This window comes from Otolemur garnettii, unplaced genomic scaffold (assembly GCF_000181295.1).
Source record: "Otolemur garnettii isolate 467f Iridium unplaced genomic scaffold, OtoGar3 scaffold00060, whole genome shotgun sequence".
Lineage (NCBI taxonomy): Eukaryota > Metazoa > Chordata > Mammalia > Primates > Galagidae > Otolemur > Otolemur garnettii.
Genome location: NW_003852455.1, coordinates 5,496,729 through 5,508,985, shown reverse-complemented (window position 1 = coordinate 5,508,985; position 12,257 = coordinate 5,496,729).

Genomic DNA, 12,257 nt, shown 5'->3' with positions numbered 1-12,257 from the left:
CATCTAATTTCCACGTAAGGGCTTCTGTACCTTGGTATACTCTGGCCCAGAAATCTTCTAGTAGTCTGGACCATTTGCTTATGACACTCTGGGTTTGTATTTTACTCAATTGCTTTCTTTCTTTTCCTTCTCTCTCTCTCTGATACCTATTTATTTTTGTCATTCAGTTCACAATTCAAATATCCCTTTTTCAGGGACCCCTTCCCTGATGACCTTATTTATAGCACTCATTCAAACCTGACAATCCTCCCCTATCGCATTCTTTATTTCATACGAATATTATAGAACATTTAACATTCTCCAAAATATCTGGCTTATTTATGTTTATCACTGTATCTCTGCCTTTCGCCACCTTAGCCATTGGCCCCCGCTCCCTCCCTGCTCCATGAAATCTGGGGACTGTATGTCTTGTTGACTGTACTGCCTGCCACGTAAGTACTTGGTGTTCATTTTGTAAAGAAACACACTTTTCCCAGGAGGGTTGGGTGATGGTTTCAAATAGGAGGTTACATTCTCAAGAATGAATCTCCAATCAGAGAGGTTTTCACACAGAGAAAAAGTTTGGATTTATATTTTAAACCTCGAATTACACATAATTAGAGAATTATTTAGTCAATTCCAATACCTGGCGCAAAATCCTTTCTTTTTTGGTCAGTACGCTATATAAGTATAAAAGATGTTTCATACTGAGCTGCTTCTTATTTTACTTTCTTCTGCTGCTCAGAATGGAGACTAAACAATGTCTTTAAATGGGACCTCCACTACATTTCTGAAGGCATTGTTTCTGATTTTACAAATAAAGCCTCTTTTGCAGAGGAACAAGCATATCGTGCTCCATTGTACTATTTAGTCGATCTTTGCTGTTTCTCTGCCTTCTCTTCTGCATTTCGTCTCTGTTTTTGCCAGTCTTCAGCTGGTCAGCGACACTTGGGGGCTATCAGCGTTGGCAGCTTTCAGGGACTATGAAAGACTCCACAAACTGCACCTGTACCTGCCAGGTCACTAAGTTAAAGCTAAACAGAGGGTAGAGGCAATGCAAGGCAATTCCAGTGAAATAAAGTGCTTTATTGTCAGGCAGTTTTGCTTCTTTCACTGTTTTGTTCTGGCTATGGGGACAGTTTGAACCGAGCTTCTGAGAGAGCCCAAGGTACCTTTGTGGAACTACCAGCTGTTCTTCCATTTTTCTCTCTTCTGCCATCTGTGGTTTGGTTAAAAAAAAAAAAATTTCCTCATTATGGTGGGTGAGAATGAGGATGATGTGAATGTATTTACTGCACCAAGCTGGCCCATATTTCTGACCTTGCATTAATGAAGTCAGGCAGTTTTATTATTGTAGAGAAGCACAATGGTGTTCACTCCTAAGCATATTGGTTTGCAAACACGGGGGCATCTTTTCCACCTTTTACAGAGGAGGATACTTTATGCTACTTTATTTCAACTAACACTTATGGGGTACTTGTTACCAAAATCCCATGAGTGAGACTCTGTGAGCACTACAGAGATGAGTAACTGAATCTAGAAGGATATGCAGAACAAGTACATGTGTGTCTGAAATATAATGTCATAACAAAATTTTAAATAATGTCCTATGAGGAATTTAAAGACAGTGAAGATACCAATACGATGGTGTTTGCAAAACAAGAACGGGCTTCAGGACTGCAGGTTCACTTGCTCTGGGTCATCAAGGATCCACGGCAGTTGAATGGAATAACTCTGGGTTAGGAAAGTCATTTTAGTCTTAAGATAATGGCCTAGAACTCAGGAAAACTTGGTGTGGGTTTAGAAAATCAAATAGGGCAGTTTGGCCAGAATACATGATATAAATGCAGGATTATGTGAAATGAGACACATTTCCGAGCTCTTTAAATGAGAAGCAATTAACTATTTTATAATAGGACATCTGGATACTGTTGGTTGAGAAGTTGACGTGTTGGAAGCACATGTTGAATTGGTTAATTTAGTAAACTATACAGGGTATCTTGGACATGGAGCATCCAGAATAGGGACAGGAAACCACCCAGGGTGTGTTTCTTGGGTAACACTGTGGGACTGAACTAGGCATATGAAGGAAAGTGGCTCGGGTGTGTCCATTGTTATTTGGAGGCCATATATCCAGGGTCCTCAAGTTATGGTATTTAGAATGGAAGGGGAAGGATGTAAATAGAGAATTGATGGGAAGTTGCTAATTTGAGGGCAAAATGATAGGTCCACCCAGAAAAACACCTCTGGTAATTTGCTGTTGTTTCTGTCCTGAAAGCCTCTCTGCTCAGTGAGTAATTTAGAATAAAATTTGAACAGTCTTTGTGATATGTCCTCATGCCCCAGGTTACAGGGTTATTTAATACTGTAACTCCTTTGATAAATAGAGTGAGAAAATTCCTTGGCTTGTGGTGGAGATTTGCTTTCTAGGGAGGTCTCAATATCAGGAAAACTGTGTATAATAAAAAATGCACTGTCTTTAAAGTCATAGACTAAAGTTTGAATATTGGATCTTCTACTCAGCTAACACATGATCATTTGAAAATTTTAAAAATATGTTAATAATTGTATGACCCAAGTCCTTTAAGAGGAGTTCACTGCATAGTATGTCTTTCTTCATCACACTATACCAAGTAATTTTCAGTTGTAAGTACCTTTGATTTTCTGTAAGTAATATGTGTGTGTGTGTGTGTGTGTGTGTGTGTGTGTGTATGTTAGCCAGGCTTTTATTTCATATAGGTTGTTCTTCTGGATTTTATCTCAGAGGGCCACATTCTTGAAATATCAAAATGGCATTGCCATAAGACTTATTTTCATTTGAGTAGTCTTACAGCTGGTAACTAGTTCCACCAAAAATCTGCCATGTCAGAAAGAATTGCCTAATTCTTGCACCTAAAAGAAATCAGAGTTAATGGAAGTCAGGATATTTACAAAAATGCTGAAACATTTCATTGTAATGTCTATTGATGGAGTTTGAAGAACCCACATTGGATGAGCTGGGATGTAGTGCAAAGACACAGAATATGCCCTGCTTCTACCATATAAATACACTAAAATTATAATTTAAGGAAGAAACTGACATAAAGAGGCAGCTAGCTGAGATGGGTATGTGAGCATATGAATTTTATGCAAGTAAATGGGATCAATTTGTTAACTAAAGAAGAGTTTCATTAGAAACTTGAGAGCTGTCTTAAATGCTTAAAGATCTATCATATGAATTTCTCAGTTTAGGACTAATGGTAAGATTTACATTGAATGCAAAATTTTCTAACCATTGGTGCTTGCTGGACTTGAAATAGAATATAAAAAGTGTACGTTGACTCACATAGCGTCAAGGTGGTTGAACATAAACATTTACTTGTTTGGCTGTAGAGGAAATTTCTACATTTTTTAGCAAGCCTAAAATAGTTCTAAGGACCCTTTCATAAGCTGCCATGAATTGCATGAGAAAATTGGGATAGTCACAATTGTAACTGCAGGAAAAGGCCAGTCCCTGGATCATTTAATTCTGTTAATGCTTAAATTTATCATTAACTTCCGCTAGAAAAGATGTTTAGATGTGACAATTTAACAACTTTAGAAAGTGGTCACGAAATTACCTAGTGTTAGATTAATAAACACCAGTGCATCTATTTTAAGTTAATCAATTCATATTTACTTTACATTCTCCTGTCTCGTTAAATATAAATTAAATGCATAGTTGGGAAGCTTAACTGCAAACATTTTCCCGAATTTATACAAAGCATGAATACAAAATATGTTAATGGCAGCTGGAGGCAGAGCAACTTCAATACTGTGATGCTTCACAAAAAGCATGTTGCTATATTGGTGAGCAAAGACCAGAATGAAAGACAATTAGACATCTCTATTAAATGCACATTTTGTTATTTCATGAAAAAAATCAAAGGCATTGTGGCATTGTCATGGCAACGATGGAATTTTTCTATCTATAATCACTACATGCAGATTTAGCAACATTGATTTTATTTCTGGGACTATAGTTCAGTATATTTCTGCGTGGTTAGCTTGAAAACTGTTAATATAGTTTAAATTGATGTAAATTGAAGATGCAATATAAAGAATTGAACTATAGCTAAAACTTGCTACAACAAAATGATGGAATGACTAATGTTCAGAAAAGGGAGGAATAATCACCACATTTTACTCCATTTCTTTCTAAAGCTTCAAATTTAGGTGAGAGGTTTTGTTTTGAATATGGCATTTAGTGGCCATACATAAGTGTAGTATGTTGGAACTTATCAGGATGCTAATTTCACACTGGGGATACAGCATCATCCAAACAGTCAAATATTGACTTCTCTAGTATACATACATATTTTTAAATAAAGAAATAATTTTGAAAAGCAGTGCCACATAATTTTTTTCCTATACATCTTATACAGTATTTACCTGTGTTAGCACTACCATAATCCTCCTTTTTCATCTCATGGTGGTTTTTCCAGGTTTCCAGAGAGGAAGATCAAAACTGATAGCTGTGGGTACCCCCTCCTTTCCTCACAGGCATGCATATTTTCTACAGAAATAGATATTTCTCTCACAAATTTTGAGAATTCTTGATCTACAGAATTGGAGAATTCATAGAGTTGGAATTAATGTTCTCCCTTGTTTAACACATTGTTCAGTAGGTTTTAGAAATACGTGCTGGGGTAACAAGTGTGTACACTGAATGTGACCCCTCAAAGTTCATATGTTAAAGCCTAATTCCCAATGAGATGGAATTTGAAAGTGCCTTTGGAAAGTTATTAGGTTATAAGGATGGGGCCCTCATGAATGAAATTAGTGCCCTTATGAAAGAAGCCCCAGAGTGCACCCTTGCCCCATTCCACCACATAAGGACATAGTGAGAATATGGTCTTCTACCAAGCAGGAAAGGAGTCCTACCTGACTCTGAATCTGCCTGCACTTTGCCCTTGGCCTTCCTAGTCTCCAGAACTATGAGAAATACATTTTTGTTGTTTAAAAGCCACCAGTTTGAGTTTTCCAGTTATAGTATCCTGAATGGATAAAATTAATAGGTGACAAGCAGCATAACTTTTATATGGAGAGGGTATAGTTTTATTTTGGGTTATTATAATTTTAAGAATATTACAGTCATCCATAGGTCACAGAGTATCGAGAGTTAATGGAATTTCTGGGGCTAAAAATAGATTTCTTCAGTCTATTTGCCTTAGTAATATAAATGTTATAAGCATTCTGCATTTTGTCAACTAGAATTGTCAGGTGATAATGACCATAGAAATTTTAGTGATTACATGACATGCCCTTGGTCTTACAGCATGAAAATACTATTTCACTTCTCATCTATTTTCTAAATTAAAGTTAAGACTTGAAAAAGAATTTGTAGTCCTGAATATATGTGTGTTATATATATATGTATATATGTATACACATGCCAGACAAGGAACTAGGGAATAAAAGTAATAGCCTTCAGAGACAGTGCTTCTTTTCTGAGGGCATAGTCATGTCTTTGCAATTTTATTTTCCTATATATAGAATTACTAGAGATTTATTTATTGATGTATGTGAATAATTGAAGGGGCAATAGATTAAAAATGGCTGTACTCTGAAGCATTGAAATGATCTTTCTTCTATTTTTTCCTCTCTATCCATTTTCGAAGTCCTTTGAAAGTAGCAGGGAAGGTGACCCAGCATTTGTAAGTGACTATAATGAAGGTTAAGTTAGGCAACTTGAAAAAAAAGAGTATTTTCTCAAAAAGTTAGGAGATTAATTTTATCTAACGTAGATAATTTTGATAAGAGAAAACTCAGAAGAGGCTATCTCTTTTTGTCAGCCTCTCTAAAGGGGAGAATGAGAACATAATAGAAAAATGATGGCCACACAGGGGATATAATAAAATTTTCCAAAACTGTTACATAGAAGTATAAATTTTTGAGTTTTTGTTTCCAATTGGTCAAGGTGTATGACCTTGGGTAAATCCCTTCACATTTAAGATTCTTGGGGTCCATGTGTATAAACTTACTTGGTTGTAAAGAAAGAATTGAAGCTTCCTTGAATCTCTGGTATTCTATAGCATGATCTTTCAGTCTAGAAACACAAGTGTTACACAATAAATGATTTTTGCTATACTTTTGTTTTTTCCCTCTTTTATTTTACAAGAATTTATTTTTATTGTAATTTACAAAAGTAATAAAGTATTAGTTTTTGATGCATGAGAAGCTTTTTAAAATGCCGGGGCCACTATAGATCCTTGGAGAAGCAGTGGTTTAGAAGATCATAAAAGTGAACCAAAGTCATTTTGAGTTTATGCAAATTGAAGCAAACATCATTTTTTTCTTATTATGGTCTTTCAGGCTTTCCAAAGTCTGGAAGGTCATATGGCCACCTGCCATGTTTGACTTCTGTGGTTTGATCTTTGTTGTACTGATCTACCGTTCTTATGAAACACAGGGCAAGACCATCTCTGAATGTCTCCCTTTCACTAGTGTGCATTTAATCACTAAAGATAACTATTAATAACTTGGTACAGAAATCTCTTCTTCTTAATTTATTAGCCATTCCACTTACCTAGAAAAGAGGAGGAATGATGAAGAGCAGAAATGCATACCGCTATACTAGTAGGCAAAGACAATGAGTCATTTAAATTCCCTCGTGGGGGGTTGAGGGAGGGCAATACCTTTCCATATCCACTTAACAGATGCTCAATTGCTCTCCTTTGCACTTTGCTTTTGATGAGAGTTGTATAATGACTAAGTTTAAACTTCCAAGGTGTCAGTTATTTAACTTCTAATGAGGGGGAGAAGTATAATTCCTATCACAGAAATGTTTTCAGAATCAGCCCATTCTCACTATAAGAGTTCAGGACTCTAAGATGTTTTGCATGCACATACTATTTTGAATAATTTTTTTGTTTATTGTTTACTCAGCAGGTGAGTAGTTTCTCTCTTACTGATAGAGGAGCAGAGGAAATAGATAACGGAATTGGAATAGACACAGTGCAGATTAAGAAGCTGAGAAGGCACAGAGAAAACAAGTAACTGGCCCGAGGTTACATGAATAATTAATAATAGCACTGACATTGACAATGAGATGTCTTTATCCAAGTTTTAATGTTCTTTCATCTACTCTACCCTATTCTCTTGAATTAGTTTCAAGCCTATACTTAGTGTACCATCTAGTACTCACATTTTCTTTTCTTAGATCAATATTAACAATTAAAAAAATTTAATCTGTTATCCATATTGGAGACGTTTGTTTTGATACAGGATCTGAAGTGCACCACAGAAATGAAGGGTGTCACTACCTCATGCTATGAATAAACAACATCATTGATGAAATGTGTTTTTAAGAAGATAACCCACAGGAGAGAAAAACATAATTTAATTCACTGGGGGTGGGGGGAAGGGAAAAGGAAGGCAGGTAGGCAAGCTCTCACCTAATGGACACAGTGTAGGGGTGTACAGCACATGCACATCTCTGTAGGCGGGTGAAGGGCTCAACTACAACTTGGACTTTATCTAGCAAACAATGTAATCTAATCATTCAAGCCCTCACATTTATCTGAAATTTAAAAAAGAGAACAGAATCATTATCATTTATGAAATGGTTACTTATGCCAGTGTTATCTTAATTGCTTTAGTCATTTTAACTTAATGAATCCTCACAACCACCTGGTAAGGTAGTTGAACGTATCATCAGCACTGCTCTGTCAATGAGGAAGCTCCTGCTTAGAGAGCATAAGTAACCAGCCTAAGGCCACACAGCTGGTAAAGGCCTAGACAAGGATTTGAACCAGAGAGTCTGGCTCTGCCGTCCAGTGCTCCTCCCTACATCCCACTCTTCCCTCAAATAATTGTTTTATCTTTTTTTTTCTTTTTGCTGGAGAACTTCAAAATACAAAAAGTGCAGAGTTCAAAGATAAAGCTCATCTATAACTGTACCACCAGGAGATAATGTGTTAACAATACTGAGTTGTTATTTAATTGCAAATCAGATGATACTAAAATATCCAGGCATGTCAGCAGCCCTGCACTCAGTACCCTCCTTCTCATCAGATGTTCCTGGATGCTGTGGTATGTCCAGAGCAGAGATGCCTCAGAATATTTTGAACCCTGTAAAATAAAGAGCTGCTGTTTGGAGACTTACTCTCTATTACCTTAACACAATGCTGGTGCACTCCTGGCCCCTTGGATAAGCTGACAAGATACAGGTTGAAATGGGCTTTCTTACATGAAGTGCTCACCTCCAGACAGGCTGAAGCTTCCTGTGTATCTGGCCCATTTCCAGCCACTACCTAGGACGGAAGGAGGTGGGGGTGGGTGCCTCAGAGCTCATGACACTCTCCAAATTAATGTGCCTTTCATTTATAACCATACAGGTCTTTAGAATTCAAGATGAAAGTGGCTTTCTCTATGTAAGCAATAATTCATTTGCTATGAATAACACGAAGAGAGCGAAAGTAAATCCAAAAGCTAGAATTTTTAAAAAAAGACAGCTTTCTTAAAAAACACAAAGTCAGGTGCTTTAAACACCCTGGGCTCACTCTTCTAAGTTACCTCAATAAAGAGCTAACAGTTACGAGGATTTTACTATTTAAGAAATTTTCTTGGGCTGCTCATGATTAATTCTTTCAAAGAAGGTCAGGATAGCTGGGCCAGAAATGGGCGTATTCTGGGATCTAACTGGAGTGTCTGAGTGGTGAGTGGATGCTTGATTATTTCTACCCCACGGCATAGTTCCACCGAGGAAATGTTTTATGGCATACAAATGAGGGGAACTTACGTGCGCTTTAATTTCCTTATTTACCTTAAAAAACAATTTAATGCAGCTATACATAATCTCATAAGCAGATAAAAAGGTACAATGGTGGTTTCCAACGCCAAAATCCTGTAGTGTCTTAGACATTACAAATGTGGCCTAAACATTACAAATCAATTTTCTTTGCTGTGCTTGTAATACTTCAGATTAACACATTGCCCTTCACTGGTCTGTTGTACAATCTACTTTCAAGGAGACATTGTTTAACTGTAAGAAGTATATTGCTTGTGTGTGTGTGTGTGAATACAGTGTTAATATAACTGTTTTCCCTTTATTCCAGTGAATTTCAAAATAATCTAGGGGATAAATATCTTTTGATTATGAGTTATTTGTGAGCAGACAAAATTTCTGACATTTATCCTCCAATTAATTCATGATTCTTACAGTCAAGCCATGATGCAATCCTTGTGAATTACACAATGAAAAGAAAAAAGAAAATCAAAGTAACCAAAAATGTAATAAAAACTTTCTTAATGGCAATTCTGGCAAGATAAACACACAAAAAAGTCCATTTATTAAATTTCCTTTTTGGAAGGGACCAAAGCTTATGGTGGGTGGAAACATTTCCATGAGGAACAGATCCAGCCTCATGTAACTTATTTTCTATTTAAGTATTGAAAAACAGGCAAAGAAGAATGAGGACTAAACACATACACTGTGATCTACATTAAATGGTAGAATTTTATGTGTATATATTGTTTTATTGCTATATACTTTTCGTTTTCATTATTGCCTTAAGCTATGGAAGCATTTTAAAAAAATTTATAGTATGGGAATAGTCTTTCCACTTTGGGGACAAGGAAAATGCAGGCACTACCAAATCGAATAATTTCACCTTATCATCATGAAGAGAAGAAAATTTCTTAAAATTTAGGCCTCAAGTTCTCATTCACTCTTCACATTTGCCATTCTAAATAACATGCTCTACTTGTCACAAAATCACAAGGTTACAATCTATCCTTCTTGCCACTGCTGGTGTCACTTGACACTTTTGGTAGAATCACTAAAGCATGACTCTAAGTCAGGGCAATCAGACCATTTCCACACTTGACAATGAAGGAACATATGACCTAGAGATGTCTTAGGCACTTCTTTCCTCTGAGGAAATCTAAGAAGAGACCAGAAATTAAAAAAAAAAAAAAAAAAAGAAGAAAGAAAGAAGTTGGAGGAAGGTAGGCGGAAGGAACTGAGTGGAAGATATCAAGCACCTTTCAACCTTTGCCTGTGAAATCCCGGAGGCCATCTTTGCTGCTCTTATTCTCTAGAATCTAGATGTAAGAGAAAAAACAGTATGTGGATGAAGGTAGCATCTGAATGTTTTCCCTTGCCAAATCTTCAGGAAAGGGAATAATACAGAAAACAGTACAATTTCTGGCAATAATCTTTGTCTATAACATATAATTCTTGGACAGCAAAGATCGCGTTTCAATCCTGGATGTAATACAACTAGAATTAGAACTTCAGCTTAAGTTGTTTAATATTCCTGCCCGAACAGTAATGTTCATCAGTAAAATTCTGGGTAAAAGAGAGGGGGAAAAATAAAACGGGATGCCCTTAGCTATATTTTTAGGGTCTCACTGTCCAATTACTTTTGTGCAGAAACTTTTTGCTTGAACCAAACTCTTGTGTGCCTTTTGCTATGACTTATGCCATCTTCGTGCTTTACCTCCATAATATTTCTTCTTATCAAAATCTTATGTATTTTTATGACTTTTTTTCAAATACCATCTCCTCTATGAAGTATATTATGATGAGGTTGCAATCTCTCTTTCTTTGAAACTCCAAAGCACTCATGCTTTTCTTAAAGCCCTTAATCTCTCTGACTTGTAATAATGCAATTTGTGTTCAATCTTATTCTAGACTCTGAACTCTATATACAGAAGCTATCTTCCACTCTCTCTGTAGCTTCCCAATTGCCGGTCAAAGTACTTGGCTCCGGGTAATGATGGCTCACTTAACAGGCTAATAAATATAAGTAAATATATATGCTACCTACCATAATATACCATAAACGATAGTGTTTTAGGCTTTAGAGTCAGTCAAAATAAAATAAGAATCTTGTCTCTACCACTTAAATTACTTGAATAAATTATTCACTCTCCTTCCTTTAATTTTCTCATCTGTAAAATTGGGTAAATACTTCTACTTTTCTTAAAAGATTAGATAATCCTAATATTTAAGACAGTGTTTGAAATAATACATGTCAGCCGCTCAACATCATGCCACACAGCTACTGTTTTTAATATATCAGGTTCCACTGATGTCACATAGCAGCTACTTTGTTCAAGTATCTTTCAAGGACAGAGAAGAAAACAGATAATTGGAAATCATTATGATAAAATGTGTGCTTAAATGGCTTGCTTATGATAAGTCCCTTTTTCCTTTTATCAAGCAGTTTCAGGTATTCTTACCAATATACAGTGATCATTAAGATAGGAAAAAGTCTGCCTTTTTGCCCAACAGTCTAACAGCAATATAAACTTTCAGCTGAGAAGCTATGTAGACGTTCTGAATTTATATTAGCACTAAATGAGTGTGACATATAATCCCACGGTCAGAGAAAGCCATTTCTTCTAGCGCTTTAATGTACTTTAGGGGCATGAAAAAATCATAAAAGTGTTTCAGTCAGCAGTTCGAGAGTCAGACTTCTGTTAAACTTTTTTCTTATATAAAGCCAACTGAAGAAAAGTGATAGTCATAGACTCACAAGGATTTTAAAGCTTAGGGATAATGTGATCCATATCTCATTTTGCAGATGGTGAATCTATGACCCTTGAAAGGATAGTGACTTGCCCAAAGTCATACAGCTTTCAGGTGGAAAGCTAAGGTTTTGATAACATATTATGGAACTTTATAAAATGTCTTAATATAACATTTACACATTTATTTAGTTCACTAAAGTTAAGGATTTAAGTGTCCCCATCAAATTCTTACACAAAAAGAATTGCTTCAGAGACTAGATAGCCCTCTATACTATGATTTATCATATATTGTAACATTGAATGCAATACTTTTCTACATCTGTTTCATAATTAGTTTTAGATGTTAAAAAGTTATCTTTTAGTTATTTTACTCTTTTACACTTCCACACACTTGCAAGCAATAAAAATGTGTTAAGCAAGAAAAAGAAATTTTCAGGTGTCAAAGATGAGTAGTGACCCCACAGTTAGTAGAGCAGTGACTTCCTTTCCTGTGAGTAGTGACCCCACAGTGAGTAGAGCACTGACTTCCTTTCCTGTGAGTAGTGACCCCACAGTGAGTAGAGCACTGACTTCCTTTCTGATGAGTAGTGACTCCACACTGAGTACAGCAGTGACTTCCTTTCCAGTGAGTAGTGACCCCACAGTGAGTAGAGCACTGACTTCCTTTCTGATGAGTAGTGACCCCACAGTGAGCAGAGCACTGACTTCCTTTCCCATGAGTAGTGACCCCACAGCGAGTAGAGCACTGACTTCCTTTCCCGTGAGTAGTGACCCCACAG